Here is a 21,448-nt window from a genome sequence, read left to right as displayed (position 1 = left end):
GCTGCTTCACAGTCCAATGATATCTGAGTCCGGCCTGCCGCGGCCATGCCATGGCATGTGAGCGCTGTCCCCACGCTGTCCTGTGCGTTGGATCACGGCCATTTTTGGCCCTTAATGCCTGTCGTTTAATGGCAGCGCGGCGGCAGGGTGGTCCGGTCCGGTCCTTGGATCGCCATGACTGACTTTGGCTGCTGCTGCGGTGCTGCCTGCCTAGATGAGTTTTATGACATTGTAGATGGCACTACTACTGCCACTTGATCTGTCACTGTCCGGCTACTTCTTGCTGTAACATATTGCAACTGCATGCAATGATCTTGAACTCTACTGCTCCAAATCACCATCTAAATTATCACCGGAAAATGCAACTCCTCAAGTGGAAAAAAATCTATGAACAAGAAAGAGAGCAAATGTGTTGACCGTAGCGTAGTGAAATTTCCTCTGTGTACACGAGGACACAAGCCGTGACAGTAGCTTTCATTTGACCGGGCCGTCACACGGCACGTCAGGCGATCTGACCTCCTAGTGCTTCGTGTGACGAAACACAAAGAGGCAAAAATATCCTTGGAACTTGCTTATTATCCTGTAGTAATTTTATAGTGCTGAGCCAGCACTGTCACTAACCACTTGGAGAAAAATATGTCTGGAACTTGCTTATCATACTTTCGTAGTGGTGTATTAGTCCTAACCACCTGGAGAAAAATATGTGGGGTGACCCGACAAAAGATGAAGTCTTCCCATCTTTCTGAGGTGGGTTAATGAATTTTTTTGTTTGCGAGTCTGAGGTGGGGTGGGTTAGTTTGCTGCTAATTCCAACGCGCTAGTGACGGTCGCTCACTAGACATTGCGACGAACTCTGCGTCGTTTTTCATCTATGCTCCACTGGCGCCATCATACCTTTTGGTGTCCATTTACCCGTGAGTAACATCACCTTTTTTTTGTTCAAGAAAATTTTCAACTAATGCCTTGGCATGGCAACTCCTCGATTGTCTACTACAATAAAGTTTGCCCGGCTACAGTGAGGGAGAGGCGACCACAACGGCGCGCTTTCGACTCGTCCCAGTGCTTGTAGTCATCCTCAGGTGGTTCATGGGCCAGGTTGTAATTTTTGTTACTTCTGTTGTTCTTTGTACTACATGACATGACAGATTATGAATAGATTGATTTTTTCTTAAAAAATATTGGAAGAAAAAATATTGGAAACACTCGAGGAAGAACGAGCACTGTTGGGTTCGGTTCTCACCTCACTGTGCCACCAACCAGGAATGCTTCCCCCCTAGCTATACAGTCCACACCGGCCACTTTCATCAGAGTTCGCAGCAGCAACTTCTTTTCTCCATCAGGCTGCATGGGTACCCAGCCCATTCCTGCAAGTGTAATAGTTGGAGATGATCAGCTCTTCACTGCTCTTTGAGATAGAATAGGGTTCGCAGCATACATCTATGGCGCAGCATGCTTCTCCGTAAATTGCAACTTGCTAGCCTTGTTTGAGAACTCCTAATATGGTTACCTCGGTCTATTTCTATCTTTTCATGTCGGGTTACTGTGTGTGATGTTCAAGCTATCAAGGTTTCACGAATTTTCGAGGAGCGCTCCAACGACTTTCAAACTTGACTGCTTATTCCATAAGGAATCCATGCCAAGCTGATTAAAGCATGGATAATAGTATAGCAAGCTGTTGGCTATATAGAGATGTTATATCAACAAGAGTTAATTATTAATTACTCATACAATAGGGCTGGCCGTAAGGTTGGCTATAAGTTCACAACTTTTTTCAACTTTCTCTCTATCTCTTTTCTCTTATTAAATATTTTTTTTACTCATGCGTAGAGACTGACTCTTGCATTAGAGCATGTACAATAATGGGCTTATAGTCCGCTTACATGATACTTTTGCTTTACGGAGGAGAGACATGAAAAAATAGTGGGAGTGGGCTCTCATACAAGAGTCTAACTATATGCGTACTCTTATGCAAATGTAATAAATACGAAGAAAGAGATAAAGAGAAAGTAAAAAATAAATAGCTAACATTGTTGTATGAGTGACTATTAACTAATGACTATATATGATATGCCAACCTCATATAGCAAACAGTTGACTACATTATTATCCATGCTCTTAGAGTCCATCCCTTTATTTTTTTTCTTGTCTCTCTTCTTCACATAGGCGAAAATGCAATGTAAGTGGGCTTATAGCCCACTATTGTACTTGCTATTAGAGCATCTACAACCGGGCACCCAAACCCACCTCTAATGTCCGGGCGGACGGCTCGGTCACAAAAATTCGACTCAGGCAGATGCCTCCACAGGCCTCAAACGCCCGGTTGACCGACACCTCTCATATCCAACCCAAATATGAGGCGGATATGGGGGTCCCCGGGTTGACCGGTACCTCTCATATCTAGCGCAAATATGGGATATGGGGGCGCCCGTGCACATCCGCCCTGGCCCACGCTGGCCCACCCGACCCCACATGTCTTCTTCCCCATCCGCTTGCTGGACCAAACCCTAGCCACTTCACTCCACTCCCCTCCGCCACCCAATCTTCCGTCCATCGATCTCCGCCCATCTCCGACATGGCGAGTAGCGGATCCGAGTCCTTCACCTCCAGATCCGTCGATCCCGAGCTCATTCCACGTGACCCCGAGGAGGAGATGGTCATCCGGCTTGCGCACCGCTGCTCCCGGGAGGAGGTGAAAGTGCGTTATATCGACTAGAGGGGGGGGGGGTGAATAGGCGATTTTTGTGAAAGTCTTCAATACGTGGAAGTTATGAAGACAAACAATAGAAATAAACCTATTACCCTGCAGCGGAAGGTAGACTACACTAGGTAAGCCATAGTCAAGTATTCAATAGAGTGAAAGCACAATGACTTAATAGCAGCAATGTAGTAAGGATCAGGTAGGAAGATATTATGAAGACATACAGAATATGCAGTCACTCAGTGAAGACAAAAGATAGTGCAAACATACAATGACTTCACAAGGAGCAACAGTAAGTAAAGGGAAGGGAAGATGAAACCAGTGACACGCTGAAGACAATGATTTGTTGGACCAGTTCCAGTTGCTGTGACAACTGTACGTCTGGTTAGGGCGGCTAGGTATTTAAACCTTAGGACACACAGTCCCGGACACCCAGTCCTGAACACGCAGCTCAGGACACCCAGTCCTCACCGTATTCCCCTTGAGCTAAGGTCACACAGACCTCGCCCAATCACTCTGGTAAGTCTTCAAGGTAGACTCCCAAACCTTCACAGACTTCGTTCACCGGCAATCCACAATGTCTCTTGGATGCTCAGAATGCGACGCCTAACCGGCTGGAGGATGCACAGTCCTCAAGTGTAATAAGTCTTCAGATCACACAGACAAGAAGACTTAAGTGATGCCTAATTCTCTTTGGCTCTGGATGGTTAGGGCTTTATCCTCGCAAGGAATTCTCTCTCAAAGGCTTCGAGGTGGGTTGCTCTCAAACGACAAAAGCCGTACTCTGAATCTGAGCAGCCAACCATTTATGGTTGTACACTACAGGAATCCAGTACTTTGCCGTCTGCCATGGCGGACGGCAAAGGCAGGGACGGCTGACAGCAAAGCACTTTGCCGTCCGCCGCGGACGGCAAACAGTGACAACAAAGATAGAGTCGGCAAACAGGTCCTTTGCCATCGGCTTTTTATGGCGGACGGCAAAGAGCCCTTTGCCTACAGCGGCTGACGGCAAAGAGGGAGGACGGCAAAATGTTGCACGTCCGCCAGCGTCACTCCGTTAGGCGGCTAACGGCGGCCTTTGCCGTCCGCCAGCGGACGGCAAATTTGAGCGCCTCTTTGCCGTCCGCCAGACGACGTCAGCTATACGTCAGCGCCCGATCTTTTTTGCCGTCCGCCCACCGGACGGCAAAGGCAAAGTCTTTGCCATCAGCTTGGCTTTGCCGTCCTCCACGGTAAGCAAATTGGCCAAATGGTCCATCCCCAGGAAGCACAGGTGGGCGCCACGTGCCCCCTTTGCCGTCTGCCACTGACGACAAAGGGGTCTTTGCCGTCTGCCGCGGACGGCAAAGAGCCTGCACTGCCTCTTTTTTGTTCTATTTTTCTTATATCCAACAATTATCACAACAAATATTTCACAGCACATATATATCCATCACATAAATATCCAGCACATATATATCCAACATAATAAATATCCAGCACATATATATATCCATCCATATATACATAGTAGGTTGCACATAGTTCCATCGATCCATACATATTACAATATGCAAAGTTTCATCATAGCAAGCGAGCAGAATACAAGAAGTGCATCAAAGGAAAAAACAGGAAAAAGCAAGCAATCCATCATAGGAAGCTGGCTTCCGTGAAGTGAATGAAACCTGCAAAATGATAAATAAGAAAGTTAGAAAAAGAAGACTAGAAGAAGAATTAGACTAGAAGAAAAAGAATATAAGAAGAAGACTAGAAGAAGAAGTATATGCCATATATTAGCTAACTTAGGTGAAATGGGTAGTTTATGAGCTAACCTAGGTGAAATGGGTAGTTTATGAGCTAACCTAGGTGAAATAGGTTGTTTATGAGCTAACCTAGGTGAAATGGGTCATTTATGAGCTAACCTAGGTCAAATGGGTCGTTTATGAGCTAACCTAGGTGAAATTGATCATTTTGGAGCTAACTTAGTTGAAATGGGTCTTTTATGAGCTAACTAAGGTGAAATGCCACGTTTTTAAGCTAAGTAAGGTAAAATAGATCGTTTTTGAGCTAACTTAGGTGAAATGGGTCGTTTATGAGCTAACCTAGGTGAAATTGATCATTTTGGAGCTAACTTAGTTGAAATGGGTCTTTTATGAGCTAACTAAGATGAAATGCCACGTTTTTCAGCTAACTAAGGTAAAATGGATCGTTTTTGAGCTAACTTAGGTGAAATGGGTCGTTTATGAGCTAACCTAGGTGAAATTGATCATTTTGGAGCTAACTTAGTTGAAATGGGTCTTTTATGAGCTAACTAAGGTGAAATGCCACGTTTTTGAGCTAACTAAGGTAAAATGGATCGTTTTTGAGCTAACTGTGACGCCCCCAATTTGACCATACACTAATCATGCACGCAAACGTGTACGATCAAGATCAGGGACTCACGGGAAGATATCACAACACAACTCTACAAATAAAAAAAAATCATACAAGCATCATATTACAAGCCAGGGGCCTCGAGGGCTCGAATACAAGAGCTCGATCATAGACGAGTCAGCGGAAGCAACAATATCTGAGTACAGACATAAGTTAAGCAAGTTTGCCTTAAGAAGGCTAGCACAAACTGGGATACAGATCGAAAGAGGCGCAGGCCTCCTGCCTGGGATCCTCCTAGCTACTCCTGGTCGTCGTCAGCGGGCATCACGTAGTAGTAGGCACCTCCGGTGTAGTAGGAGTCGTCGTCGACGGTGGCGTCTGGCTCCTGGGCTCCAACATCTGGTTGCGACAACCAGGTAAAAGGGATAGGGGAAAAGAGGGAGAAAGCAACCGTGAGTACTCATCCAAAGTACTCGCAAGCAAGGAGCTATACTACATATGTATGCAATGGTATCAACTGGAATAAGGGTATCATATGTGGACTGAACTGCAGAAAGCCGGAATAAGAGGGGGATAGCTAGTCCTTTCGAAGACTACGTTTCTGGCAGCCTCCGTCTTGCAGCATGTAGAAGAGAGTAGACTGAAGTCCTCCAAGTAACATCGCATAGCATAACCCTAACCGCTGATCCTCCCCTCGTCGCCCTGTGAGAGAGCGATCACCGGTTGTATCTGGCACTTGGAAGGGTGTGTTTTATTAAGTATCCGGTTCTAGTTGTCATAAGGTCAAGGTACAACTCCAAATCGTCCTGTTACCGAAGATCACGACTATTCGAATAGATTAACTTCCCTGCAGGGGTGCACCACATACCCCAACACGCTCGATCCCATTTGGCCGGACACACTTTCCTGGGTCATGCCCGGCCTCGGAAGATCAACACGTCGCAGCCCCACCTAGGCACAACAGAGAGGTCAGCACGCCGGTCTAAACCTAAGCGCACAGGGGTCTGGGCCCATCGCCCTTAGCACACCTGCACGTTGCGAACGCGGCCGAAAGCAGACCTAGCCTAGTGGCCTTCCAGTCCAATCCGGCGCGCGCCACTCAGTCGCTGACGTCACGAAGGCTTCGGCTGATACCACGACGCCGGGATACCCATAACTACTCCCGCGTAGATGGTTAGTGCGTATAGACCAAATGGCCAGACTCAGATCAAATACCCAGATCTCGTTAAGCGTGTTAAGTATCCGCGAACGCCAACCAGGGCCAGGCCCACCTCTCTCCTAGGTGGTCAGAACCTGCCCTGCCGCTCCGCCTCAAAACTCCACTCGCGGGTGCTCCTCAAGCCGACCCGTCTTTAGTCACCACATGTATCATGTATAAAGTATATAGTATATACCCGTGATCAACTCCCGAGTGATCACGGCCCGATAGTATAGCAAGGCAGACGGACAAGAATGTAGGGCCACAGATGGAAATACTAGCATCCTATACTAAGCATTAGGATTGCAGGTAAAGGTAACAACAGTAGTAGCAAGGACAAGCTATGCATCAGTATAGGATTAACGGGAAGCAGTAACATGCTACACTACTCTAATGCAAGCAGTATAGAGAAGAGTAGGCGATATCTGGTGATCAAAGGGGGGGCTTTCCTGGTTGCTCTGGCAAGAGAGAGGGATCGTCAACTCCGTAGTCGTACTGGGTAGCAGCGGCGTCGGTCCCGGTGTCTAGCGAAAGAAGAGGGGGGAGAAACAATAAATATTTAAGCAAACAGATGCATAGCGATGCATGACATGACAAGTATCGGTGCTAGGGATGCCCTATCGCGGTATGAGGTGGTACCGGTGAAGGGGGGGAAAACATCCGGGAAAGTATCCCCGGTGTTTCGCGTTTTCGGACAGATGAAACAGAGGGGGAAAGTTGCGTGTTCGCTATGCTAGGGATGCGTGGCGGATAAACGGGCCGCGTATTCAAATTCGTCTCGTCGTTCTGAGCAACTTTCATGTATAAAACTTTTTCATCCGAGTTACGGGTTAAAAGATATGATTTTTTAAAGATTTTATTAATTTCTGGAATTTAATTAATTATTTAATTTAATTCAAAATTTGGATTTATGACATCAGCATGATGTCATGCTGACGTCACCAGTCAACAGGGGTTGACTGGGTCAACCTGACATGTGGGTCCAGGGGGGACCCACCTGTCATCCTCTAATTAGGTTAATTAGGGTTTAGGTTAATCTAATTATAGTTTAATTAAACTTAACTAGTTAATTAAATTAATTAAACCGGATTAATTAACTTAATTAATTCCTTAATTAATTAATTATATTATTATTATCTATTTATTTATTTTTATTTATTTTACATATTATTTTTAATTCCTGCATTTTTTTTAACAAAACGTTCTGGGCTGGGGCCCCCATGTCAGTGGGCCAAAGGCCTTATCGGTTCGGTCTAACGGGCGTCGTGTGCAGGGGGGTGCGGGCGCAACCCGTAGCCCGATTGGGCGCCTGCACAGGCCAGTGGAGGCGCCAGGCGCGGGTGGCCATGGCCACGGCGAGGCCACGGGCGGAGCGGTGCCGTGGTGAAGCGGCGGCCACCGGAGGAGGGCGCCGGGGCCGTGGAGAGGTGCGGCCAGACCGAACGGCGACCGGCCTTGGTCAGCCACCACGGGAAGGGAAGAGGGGAGGCGGGCGTTAGCCGCGGTGACCGGGGGGGGGATGACTGGGGCGGTACAGGGGGCCGCGGTGAGGGCGCGCACGCGAGTGCGCGCGGCCAAGCAGGGGAGTGAGGGCGGCGGTTGCGGTGAGCGCACGGAGAGCGCGGGGTTGCGGGCGTTCGGGCGCGACGAGTGGGATGGCGAGGCGTGCACGGGGCGCACGCGCGCGGTGGCCGCGGCGACGAGCGCCGGGCGCGCGCGGTGGCGCGTCGAGCAGGGGAGGCCGGTGCGGGTGGCGACGGGGAGACGTGCAGAGCGGGAGCAAAGAGGAAGATGAGGCCGTGGCCTCACCGGCGTTGCAGAGACGAGGGTCGGCGAGGCTCGGTGGAGCCTTTGGGGAGGAGGACGGAGACGACGGCAACGTAGAGGGGGAGGTCCGGCGCGGAGGAGGCCGGGGTGGATCCCCTCGATCCCGATCAAGAGGAGGTAGAGGGGGACCGGCGAGGAGGGCGGCGAGGTTGTTCCGACGAGGGGGGGGGGGCTCCTGGCGTGGAATCCGGGCGGCGGCGGCGAACGCCCCCGATCCGATTGGATCGGGGAGGGGGCAGGGGGGAGTGGAGCGAGTGGGGGGGGGAGTGGGGCGACTGGGGGCGACGGGGTGGGGTTAGGGTTTCGGGGGTGTGGGGTTATGGGGGAGTGGGGGCCGGTCTGGGCCAGTGGGCTGGTCCAGTTGGGCCACGGCCCAGGGAGAGGGTTCTTTCACTTCTTTTTTTTGTTAGCTTTAGGTTTTAGCTTTTCTGTTTTGTATTTTCTCTTTTGTATTTACTTTTCTGTTTTTAAATCATTTTAAATTATCTAGACATTTTACAAAAATGAGTTTGCTTTATTATAATTACCCTTGTAATATTCGGCACCCACCGAACATTTTTGTTCAACTTTCAAAAACTTTTATTGTTGACATTAATTTAGATTTGAATTCGACGCGGTTTGATCTAACGAAAGCCTAGCAACAGTAACCGAGGTGACGTGGCACGATTAGCGTGGAATTACTGTAGCAAGATTATCCGGGCGTTACAAATCTCCTCCACTACAAGAAATCTCGTCCCGAGATTTAGGAGGTAGAAGGAAACAGTGCAGGGTATTCATCGCGAAGACGATCCTCGCGTTCCCAGGTGGCTTCGTCTTCAGAGTGACTCGACCACTGGACCTTGAGGAACTTGATTGCCTTCTGACGGGTGCGGCGTTCAGTTTGGTCGAGAATGCGGACCGGATGCTCTTTATAGGAGAGGTCCTGTTGCAATTCGAGCACTTCATGATCCACCGCTCGGATTGGATCCTTGAAGCAACGGCGGAGTTGTGACACATGGAACACATCGTGAACCTGAGAAAGGTTCGGCGGAAGCTCCAGTTGATATGCCACTTTTCCACGCCTTTCGAGAATAGTGAAGGGACCGATATAGCGAGGAGCTAGCTTGCCCTTGATCCTGAAGCGGTGAGCACCCTTCATTGGTGTAACTCGAAGATAAGCCTTTTCGCCAGGTTGATAGACCATGTCTTGGTGATGACGGTCATACTGACTTTTCTGACGTGACTGAGCAGTCTTGAGATTCTCGCGAATAATGCGAACTTGTTCTTCGGCCTGTTGGATAATATCAGGACCGAAGAGTGGACGTTCCCCAGTTTCTGACCAGTTCAGGGGGGTTCGACACTTTCGTCCATATAGCACTTCGAAGGGGGACATCTTCAGACTAGCTTGATAGCTATTATTATAAGAGAACTCGGCATATGGAAGAGATTCCTCCCATTTCTTGCCGAATGAGATTACACAAGCTCGAAGCATGTCTTCGAGAACTTGGTTGACACGTTCAACCTGTCCTTGCGACTGAGGATGAAACGCAGTACTGAACGACAGATGAGTTCCCATAGCTTCTTGGAAACTCGCCCAAAACCTTGAAGTGAATAAGCTGCCACGGTCTGAACTGATAACCAGTGGAATACCGTGAAGTGAAACAATTCTGGCCATGTAGAGAGTAGCAAGCTGACTAGCAGTGATTGTCTCTTTGACCGCCAGAAAATGGGCAACTTTGGAAAGCCGGTCAATGACGACAAGAATAGCATCATTACCTTTCTGCGATTTGGGAAATCCAGTGACGAAGTCCATTTCAACATGGTCCCATTTCCATTCAGGAATAGAGATAGGTTGCAGAGTTCCGGCAGGCCTTTGATGCTCTGCTTTGATTCGGCAACAAACGTCACACTCAGCAACATAACGAGCAATGTCCTGCTTCATATTAGACCACCAGAATCTTTGACGAATATCCTGGTACATCTTTGTACTACCAGGATGGATGGACAGAGGCGTATCATGGGCTTCTTGCATAACCCTTTTAGTCTTATCCAGGTTTTTCTTCGAACATGGTACCACTAGGCGGCCTTTGAAATACAAGGCGCCATCGTCGGCGATAGAGAAGAATGAGGGCTTTCCTTCTGCTAGATGGCGTTTAATCTTATGGACTTCAGAGTCGTAACCTTGTATAGTCTTTATACCAGCTACGAGATCTGGTACGACAGCCAGGGTATTTAGAGAAACCTTAGTAACAACAAGAAGATTCATCTTGCGGAACTCCGGGGGAGGGGGAGCGAGTGCTCCAGGAGGAACAATATGGAGGTTCAGCTTTCTAAATTCTTCGACAAGCGAGGGCTGAACTTTATGAACCTGGACGTGGTTGCAGTAGGACTTGCGGCTCAAGGCATCGGCCATTACATTAGCCTTGCCGGGGGTATAAGATATACCCACGTCAAAGTCTGCAACAATCTCCATCCATCTTTGCTGGCGTAGGTTCAAATCTGGCTGAGTAAATAGATACTTCAGACTTTGATGGTCGGTGAAGATCTCGCAACGATTACCAAGAAGGTAATGTCGCCACTGCTTCAGTGCATGAATGACAGCAGCAAGCTCGAGGTCGTGAACCGGGTAGTTTTCTTCGTGAGGGCGCAATTGACGAGAGGCATAAGCAATCACTCTGCGCTCTTGCATTAGGACACAGCCTAATCCTTGGCGGGAAGCGTCGCAGTAAATGACGAAGTCCTTCTTAGTATCAGGTGGTGCAAGCACGGGGGCAGAAGTCAACTTGTCTTTGAGCGCCTGGAAACTTTCCTGACACTTGTCTGTCCAGTCGAACTTGACACCCTTATGCAACAGATTAGTCAGGGGCCTGGCAATCTTGGAGAAGTTCTCGACGAATCGACGGCAATAGCTGGCGAGACCAAGAAAACTTCGGACTTGCTTGACGTTCTTCGGAGGAGTCCAATCGAGAATAGCCTGAACTCGTTCAGGGTTGACGGCAATACCATCCTTGGAGATGACATGCCCAAGATAGGTTACTTCGGGGAGCCAGAATTCACACTTGGAATACTTAGCATACAGTTGATGTTCTCGAAGCTTCTCTAGCACAAGACGCAGATGTCCAGCATGTTCTTCCTCGTTCTTGGAAAATACAAGGATATCGTCCAGATAAACCACGACGAACTTGTCGAGGTAATCCATGAATATATAATTCATCAGACGAGAGAAGGTGGCGGGAGCATTCGTTAAGCCGAATGACATGACGGTGTACTCATATGACCCATACCGAGTCACGAAGGCGGTTTTTGGGATGTCCTCTTCACGAACACGGATCTGGTGGTAACCCAACCTCAAGTCGAGTTTGGAGAACACTGATGAGCCAGCCAGTTGATCATAAAGATCATTGATTCGAGGAAGAGGATATTTATTCTGAATGGTAGCTTGGTTTATAGGACGGTAGTCTTGGACTAATCGGTTTGTCCCATCCTTCTTCTTAACAAAGAGAGAAGGTGCTCCCCAAGGAGAGCAACTTGGGCGAATGAAACCTTTGACAAGAGATTTGTCGATTTCCTCCTTAAGCTCAATGAGTTCATGCGGCGGCATCTTGTAGGGTCGTTTAGCTATAGGGGTAGTGCCGGGTTTCAAGTCGATGATGAATTCGACAGCTCTAGCAGGAGGAATCCCTGGAAGTTCTTCTGGGAAGACGTCCTGGAATTCCCGAACGACGGGAATGTTTTCAATGCCCTCGAGTGGTGCAGCGTTCAACGCGTTCAAGGCATAAAGTCGTGCCTCGGCGTTCTGAACTAGATGAGCTTGGTAAGCTATTATTTCGTCAGAAGGGTGTAGCAGATGGACGACCTTAGTGGCGCAAACTATAGAAGCAGTATGCACTTTCAACCAATCCATTCCCAGAATGAGGTCGATGCTACAAGACTTTAGTACGATGGGGGAGGCAAGGAATTCCAGTCCTTCAATTTCAACGGGAACGTTGTGACTAACCATAGAGGTTTGACACTGGCCCGCAGGGGTGTGTACCACAATCGCAGTGTTTATCTCTTCGTATTTGATGCCATGCATGAATGCAAACTCAGCTGATATGAAAGAATGTGATGCTCCTATATCAAATAAAACAGATGCTGGTACTGAATTTACGAGGAGTGTACCCATCACGGTAGCAGGCTGGTCTAGAACTTCATTGAGATCAACATGGTTGGCATGAACACGACCATAAGACTTGGCACTGTTGTTGCGAGGCTGGTTGCTTCCACGGCCAGTTGCTGGAAGGGCCAGTTGATTCTGTTTCTGGTTGCATTCCCTAGCACGGTGCCCTGGTTGTCCACACCTGAAGCACAAACCATTCTCGGGAGTAGGAACAGGAGCTTGGGGTGGTGGAGCTGGAAGCCTTGGCTGCCTAGTTGGAGCCGTAGGCAGACGAGGTGCAGCATAGGACTGCCTTGGGGCAGGTGCACTTGGCTGGTACATGCTGTTGGGAATCCATATCTTGCGCTTCTGCGAGGACGGGCCCGAAGATGAGCCCGTGTCACGGCTGCGCTTGTGAGAGCTCTGGTATTCCTGCAGACCAGTTTCGACATTGATGGCTTTGTTCACCAGAGTGGCGAAATCAGCAAAGTCATGCACTAGAAGTGCGAGCTTGATGTCAGCTTGAAGGCCATCCCGGAACTTCTCCTGTCTGCGTGCATCAGTTGCAATGTCCTCTTCAGCATAGCGGGACAAGTCCAGAAACTCCCGCTGATAAGCTTCCACAGTTCTGTTGCCTTGGGTGAGGTTGCGGAACTCACGCTTCTTCTGGTCCATAACTCCCTGAGGAATGAAGCGAGCACGGAAGGCAGCTTGGAAGTCTGGCCAGGTGATGATTGTTCCAGCTGGCAGAGTACGCCTGTGGCTGTCCCACCATTGAGCTGCGGGTCCCTTTAGGAAGAAGGAAGCAAAAGTGACATAGCTGGCAGGGGCTACATCAGAAGACTCCATCTCATAGGTGATGTCACGGAGCCAGTCATCAGCATCCAGAGGCTGAGTTGAGCTGCGGTACACAGTTGGGTTCAGGCGCATGAAATCCTGCAGAGTCACTGGGGTTGGCTGCTGGTTCATATTGGGGCGAGGAAACTGAGCCATCATATTCTCCATGAACTGGCGATTCATCTCAAGCTGTTGGATCATACCAGCCATGTACTCAGGCGGTGGTGGGGCGTTGCCACCACGACCACGACCACCTGGTCTAACCATCCTGCTAATATTTAACAGGGGTAGTTCAGCATTGAGGAATTGCAAAAACAAGAATCATTCATGATGAAACATGCACAATGAACGTAGCACGATAGATACTACATAGTAGTCGGCATATCTTACAAAAGAGATCAGCATAGAGTTCGTTACACAGAGTTTGGTACATAGGCTAAGACATCATAGGCGGCACACAGGCTCGCGGCGAATGCATCTAACACTAATAAGCAAGTCTACGTCAGTCCCATGCGGTACTGCGGAGGTAGGAGTAGCCCGACAGCTGGTAGTGACGCGAAGGGAAGACCTCCACGCGAGTAGCCTGGGGTCCGCGGATACTCTGGTGCGGAACCCGATGCGCAGGTGGCAGGAGAGGGCCCAATGCAGGAGAGTAGCCTCCCACATCTGGCCAGCCGACGCCCTGGGGCATCACGGTCCGGGCAGGGTAGATCGCAGAACGCGACAGATCACCAGAGTGGACAGAGGGGTGTAACAGCGTCAGAGCACGATACAGGTGCTGACGGGTGGTGTACAACTCGTGGCGAAGAGCTCGGTTAGCTCTATCCATCCCATCAGCATGCAGAACCAGGTTCTGATGGTAGAAGGGCTCTCGGGTGACAGTGGAGTAGGCAGCAGTGTAGTATCCCTCCGCGCCAACATCGGACACGATAGCAATGTGCCTGAAGGGGGAGGTGTCCAACTCCTGATACTCTCCTCGAAGACGTGTCAGGGCAGCATAAGCAGCATCATGGACCGCCATGTCGATGGTCACTCCAACACCATGAGCAGTGTGCAGCACGGTAGTGGAGTCATACTCCCGAGAGTAGAGGTGGACGATGGCACGGTACTGCTCCTGGTTGAAGTCCTGATACTCCTCATAGACGATGTACTCAGGGTGCCAGCGATAACCCAGATAGGTCATCATCTCAACCAACACAGCAGGTGATCCTGAGGCACCAATGGCCGTCGTGTGGCGCACGACCTGCCTCGTGGGTTCCATCTGAAAACACAGATGTTTTCACAGGAGTCAAATGACAATGTGGATAATGTTCAAATACAATTCTAAAGAATAACTAGGGCTTATCCAACTTTGGGGTGAATGTCGTAACGGGATCCTAGTGTCAGAGTTAGTAAATTCGTTTAACCCGAGTAGAAGAGAGTTCAGAGTCCCAGAGTAAAGGTCGAGGAGTAAAAGATCCTAGTACCACCCGATGGCGATGTGGGCCCGTAAGGCACACAGCCAAGTTATTAAAAGTTTTTGCAATGTCTAGACTCGACTTCGGCCAAGGAGTGTGGAAGGGGGGTTCCTACAGGCAGTCGGGCTCTAATACCAACTTGTGACGCCCCCGATTTGACCGTACACTAATCATGCACGCAAACGTGTACGATCAAGATCAGGGACTCACGGGAAGATATCACCACACAACTCTACAAATAAAAAAAAATCATACAAGCATCATATTACAAGCCAGGGGCCTCGAGGGCTCGAATACAAGAGCTCGATCATAGACGAGTCAGCGGAAGCAACAATATCTGAGTACAGACATAAGTTAAGCAAGTTTGCCTTAAGAAGGCTAGCACAAACTGGGATACAGATCGAAAGAGGCGCAGGCCTCCTACCTGGGATCCTCCTAGCTACTCCTGGTCGTCGTCAGCGGGCATCACGTAGTAGTAGGCACCTCCGGTGTAGTAGGAGTCGTCATCGACGGTGGCGTCTGGCTCCTGGGCTCCAACATCTGGTTGCGACAACCAGGTAAAAGGGATAGGGGAAAAGAGGGAGAAAGCAACCGTGAGTACTCATCCAAAGTACTCGCAAGCAAGGAGCTATACTACATATGTATGCAATGGTATCAAATGGAATAAGGGTATCATATGTGGACTGAACTGCAGAAAGCCAGAATAAGAGGGGGATAGCTAGTCCTTTCGAAGACTACGTTTCTGGCAGCCTCCGTCTTGCAGCATGTAGAAGAGAGTAGACTGAAGTCCTCCAAGTAACATCGCATAGCATAACCCTAACCGCTGATCCTACCCTCGTCGCCCTGTGAGAGAGCGATCACCGGTTGTATCTGGCACTTGGAAGGGTGTGTTTTATTAAGTATCCGGTTCTAGTTGTCATAAGGTCAAGGTACAACTCCAAATCGTCCTGTTACCGAAGATCACGACTATTCGAATAGATTAACTTCCCTGCAGGGGTGCACCACATACCCCAACACGCTCGATCCCATTTGGCCGGACACACTTTCCTGGGTCATGCCCGGCCTCGGAAGATCAACACGTCGCAGCCCCACCTAGGCACAACAGAGAGGTCAGCACGCCGGTCTAAACCTAAGCGCACAGGGGTCTGGGCCCATCGCCCTTAGCACACCTGCACGTTGCGAACGCGGCCGAAAGCAGACCTAGCCTAGTGGCCTTCCAGTCCAATCCGGCGCGCGCCACTCAGTCGCTGACGTCACGAAGGCTTCGGCTGATACCACGACGCCGGGATACCCATAACTACTCCCGCGTAGATGGTTAGTGCGTATAGACCAAATGGCCAGACTCAGATCAAATACCCAGATCTCGTTAAGCGTGTTAAGTATCCGCGAACGCCGACCAGGGCCAGGCCCACCTCTCTCCTAGGTGGTCGGAACCTGCCCTGCCGCTCCACCTCAAAACTCCACTCGCGGGTGCTCCTCAAGCCGACCCGTCTTTAGTCACCACATGTATCATGTATAAAGTATATAGTATATACCCGTGATCAACTCCCGAGTGATCACGGCCCGATAGTATAGCAAGGCAGACGGACAAGAATGTAGGGCCACAGATGGAAATACTAGCATCCTATACTAAGCATTAGGATTGCAGGTAAAGGTAACAACAGTAGTAGCAAGGACAAGCTATGCATCAGTATAGGATTAACGGGAAGCAGTAACATGCTACACTACTCTAATGCAAGCAGTATAGAGAAGAGTAGGCGATATCTGGTGATCAAAGGGGGGGCTTGCCTGGTTGCTCTGGCAAGAGAGAGGGATCGTCAAGTCCGTAGTCGTACTGGGTAGCAGCGGCGTCGGTCCCGGTGTCTAGCGAGAGAAGAGGGGGGAGAAACAATAAATATTTAAGCAAACAGATGCATAGCGATGCATGACATGACAAGTATCGGTGCTAGGGGTGCCCTATCACGGTATGAGGTGGTACCGGTGAAGGGGGGGAAAACATCCGGGAAAGTATCCCCGGTGTTTCGCGTTTTCGGACAGATGAAACAGAGGGGGAAAGTTGCGTGTTCGCTATGCTAGGGATGCGTGGCGAATAAACGGGCTGCGTATTCAAATTCGTCTCGTCGTTCTGAGCAACTTTCATGTATAAAACTTTTTCATCCGAGTTACGGGTTAAAAGATATGATTTTCTAAAGATTTTATTAATTTCTGGAATTTAATTAATTATTTAATTTAATTCAAAATTTGGATTTATGACATCAGCATGATGTCATGCTGACGTCACCAGTCAACAGGGGTTGACTGGGTCAACCTGACATGTGGGTCCAGGGGGGACCCACCTGTCATTCTCTAATTAGGTTAATTAGGGTTTAGGTTAATCTAATTATAGTTTAATTAAACTTAACTAGTTAATTAAATTAATTAAACCGGATTAATTAACTTAATTAATTCCTTAATTAATTAATTAATTATATTATTATTATCTATTTATTTATTTTTATTTATTTTACATATTATTTTTAATTCCTGTATTTTTTTTAACAAAACGTTCTGGGCTGGGGCCCCCATGTCAGTGGGCCAAAGGCCTTATTGGTTTGGTCTAACGGGCGTCGTGTGCAGGGGGGTGCGGGCGCAACCCGTAGCCCGATTGGGCGCCTGCACAGGACAGTGGAGGCGCGAGGCGCGGGTGGCCATGGCCACGGCGAGGCCACGGGCGGAGCGGTGCCGTGGTGAAGCGGCGGCCACCGGAGGAGGGCGCCGGGGCCGTGGAGAGGTGCGGCCGGACCGAACGGCAACCGGCCTTGGTCAGCCACCACGGGAAGGGAAGAGGGGAGGCGGGCGTTAGCCGCGGTGACCGGGGGGGGGATGACTGGGGCGGTACAGGGGGCCGCGGCGAGGGCGCGCGCGCGAGTGCGCGCGGCCAAGCAGGGGTGTGAGGGCGGCGGTTGCGGTGAGCGCACGGAGAGCGTGGGGTTGCGGGCGTTCGGGCGCGACGAGTGGGATGGCGAGGCGTGCACGGGGCGCACGCGCGCGGTGGCCGCGGCGACGAGCGCCGGGCGCGCGCGGTGGCGCGTCGAGCAGGGGAGGCCGGTGCGGGTGGCGACGGGGAGACGTGCAGAGCGAGCGCAAAGAGGAAGAGGAGGCCGTGGCCTCACCGGCGTTGCAGAGACAAGGGTCGGCGAGGCTCGATGGAGCCTTTGGGGAGGAGGACGGAGACGACGACAACGTAGAGGGGGAGGTCCGGCGCGGAGGAGGCCGGGGTGGATCCCCTCGATCCCGATCAAGAGGAGGTAGAGGGGGACCGGCGAGGAGGGCGGCGAGGTTGTTCCGACGAGGGGCGGGGCTCTTGGCGTGGAATCCGGGCGGCGGCGGCGAATGCCCCCGATCCGATCTGGATCGGGGAAGGGGCAGGGGGGAGTGGAGCGAGTGGGGGGGGAGTGGGGCGACTGGGGGCGACGGGGTGGGGTTAGGGTTTCGGGGGTGTGGGGTTATGGGGGAGTGGGGGCCGGTCTGGGCCAGTGGGCTGGTCCAGTTGGGCCACGGCCCAGGGAGAGGGTTCTTTCACTTCTTTTTTTTGTTAGCTTTAGGTTTTAGCTTTTCTGTTTTGTATTTTCTCTTTTGTATTTACTTTTCTGTTTTTAAATCATTTTAAATTATCTAGACATTTTATAAAAATGAGTTTGCTTTATTATAATTACCCTTGTAATATTCGGCACCCACCGAACATTTTTGTTTCAACTTTCAAAAACTTTTATTGTTGACATTAATTTAGATTTGAATTCGACGCGGTTTGATCTAACGAAAGCCTAGCAACAGTAACCGAGGTGACGTGGCACGATTAGCATGGAATTACTGTAGCAAGATTATCCGGGCGTTACACTAACTTAGGTGAAATGGGTCGTTTATGAGCTAACCTAGGTGAAATTGATCATTTTGGAGCTAACTTAGTTGAAATGGGTCTTTTATGAGCTAACTAAGGTGAAATGCCACGTTTTTGAGCTAACTAAGGTAAAATGGATCGTTTTTTTAGCTAACTTAGGTGAAATGGGTCATTTTGGAGCTAACCTAGGTGAAATGGGTCATTTTGGAGCTAACCTAGGTGAAATGGGTCCTTTTAAAGCTAACGTAGGTAAAATGGATCATTTAGGAGCTAATCTGCGTAAAATGGGTCATTTTAGAGCTAACTTGGATAAATTGGATCACTTGTAAGCTAACTAAGGTAAAATAAGTCATTTTAGAGCTAACTTAGGTAGAATGGATGGTTTATGAGGTTAGTAAGCTTATTAAGTCATTTTGGAGGAAAAGAAGCTAACTCTAGGTCATTATGGTAAGCATATTGAAGGAAATAAAGCTAAGTCTAGGTCTTTATGCATTTGTTAAGCAAAACACTAGAGAAACTTACCGTGATCACGGAGATGTAGGAGCGGGCTGGCTCGCGCCGGTAGCTGGAGAAGGAGCGGGTTGGCTCGCACCGGTAGCTGGAGAAGGATCGTGCGATGCGTTTCTGGAGTTAAGCTGCACCAAAGATCATTTCCAATGTCTCGTTAGCATTATGACACTCAAATGTTAAGACTAGCAAGTAATGTCCATTCAAATTAAACTCACCGTGCTCCCAGGAGCAATCACTGGCATCGGCGGAGCGGTCTGACCAGACTTCTCGCACACAGACTACACATTTGGTTTTCACAACAGAGTCATACTAGTTAGTAATGAGACTCAAATGTTAAGACTAGCAAGTAATCTGCAGAATAAACTTACCACAAGGAGCTCGTACATGGCCCTTGCCTGCATGTCATTCCGTGCCCTCTCCTCCTCCAACATCTTTGTCGTCCTCTCCTCCAACTCCCGATGCCTCTCCGCCGCCTCCGCCAGAAGTTTCTCCGTTCTATCTCTCTCACTCTGTATAGCAGCCTGCAACACCACTCACATGACCATTTGTAATCATTGATGGAAGCGCACACAATGTAATGGAGAAAGATAGCTGAGTATGTATAACTAACCTTGAAGGCGAGTTCGACTGGCCGTTGACGAGGCCTTATCTCAGGAGCGGAGCTCGACTGGCGCGCCTTGATCTCCGGGAGAGTGCTAGGACAACGGATAAGTCCATCTCCCATGGTTATGGAGCCATGGGACCTCCCGCCACCAGATATCATCAGCAGCTCTGTATCAATGGGACCCTGGCTCGGGTTAAAGTCCCCCCTTTCCTCGCCTTCCCCTGATCTCTATATTGCACGAGCTTGTCGTGGGCGGAGATGTTGGTGAAGTTCTTTGGATCATCGAGGTCAGACGCAGAGAATGCCTTGACTTTCTTGTAAGGGCCAGTGTGGGCCATGGCATACAGGCCGTACACCTCTGGCACCTTATCCGCCTTATTGTAGCGTGCCTGAAAGAGAGAAACAAAGTAAATTAGTAATTAAAGGGCTAAAGCTAGCATGATGAATGAATTGCATGAATCATGAAGCAAACCACATACCCAGTTCCGCCCGTACTGAAATAAGTTGGAGCTGCCTTGGTGGTGTGGCACACCTTCCATTTGGGCACGTTTGTCCTTGGCCTCTTTGTGGGTGGCCAGCCATTCTTTTGAGCACCACTCATTGACCAACACCTCCCAACAATCCATCCGATCCGCACACCATCTCGGAGGGGCCTAAGTTAGCAAATAGAAACTTGAGCGCTACGGCTATGAATTACTAAATGAAGGAAGTAAGTACAAGGCCTTAAGAATTACCTTCATGTACTTCTCCTTACTCAAGAACTTATCGCGACACTCCTGCTTGGGCTTCTTGATACCACGCCCGGCGTAGTAGTCTCAAATAGCCTGCACCCGAACCTCATGCCGTAAGTTCTGAAGTAGGCACTTGCACTCCTTGTGGATAACATGATCCGCCTCCTCCTCGTATCCCTCCTCACACCTGTAGAATGTCTGCAATCAAATGAGACAATATTGATTAGTACAATTAATAACTAGCTAGTTGAAGATTTTTAATTGTGTAAAGGAGCAATTACCCAGAACTTTCTGATCACGACGTCTGCCCTCGTCTTGCACAAGACACCGTCGATAATCTCACCCGGCGGGGCCGGGGCAGCCAAGTAGTGCTCCCAAGTCAATCCAACCTCTGGAAGCCGACCCTCACCAGGCAACGTGACAAACCCCGGGAAGTTTTGCCGAATCAGAACTCCAAGGACGGAGTTGGGCCGGCGGACACTTTCATGGTGGTCCCAACCCCTGCAGCATGACAAGGCCAACACATCAGTTATTTGAAGAAACGTGAATGCAGAAGGTACAAAAAGATTAAATGCACTTACCTCTCCCCATCAGGGAAAATCAACCACCTCTGCTCGCGGGTCGCCGGCACGGACGGGAGCCGTGTAGCACCACGCTGGTAGACGTTGCCCCCCTCCTCCCCCTCCTCATCAGTCGGCTCCCCGCCATCATCAGCATGGCCACTCGGCTCCCCGCCATCATCAGCGTGGCCACTCGGCTCCTCAGGCCAGGTACCCCATCCAGACGTGTGCTCCTCCGGGGTCTCGTGGGTCGAAGGCCCATCGACCCAAGGCTCGTGGGCCGAAGACCCGTGGACCGGAGGCTCATGGACCGGAGTCCGTGCAGCCTCCTCCTCAGACGAGTCCACCCTAGCAGTCACGTGCTCGGGTGAAACAGCTGGGGGCGGCGGTGAGGAAGGCGCCATAAGAGTCACCCTACCTCCTCTCCCGCGACCACGTGCTCCACCTCCTCTCTTCTTTTTACCTCGTCCCCTGCTGGGCACCGTGGTCGACGAAGAAGGGCCCGGCGGTGTCACCATACTGTCCAGCAACGCTCAGCGGAGAGGTGCGTGTGGAATGGAAGACCTCGCACCACGCGCCGACGAAGAAGGGGCCTCGGCGCACTCCCGACCAGCCCCCACCATCTTTCAACACCTGCCATGACAAAGAATAAACGAAATTAGTACAACATAAAAAAAGTA

Source organism: Triticum urartu, chromosome 1A (genome assembly GCF_056163025.1).
Source record: "Triticum urartu cultivar PI428250 chromosome 1A, HENAU_Tu73, whole genome shotgun sequence".
NCBI classification, from domain to species: domain Eukaryota; kingdom Viridiplantae; phylum Streptophyta; class Magnoliopsida; order Poales; family Poaceae; genus Triticum; species Triticum urartu.
This window is presented reverse-complemented; position numbering follows the sequence as displayed.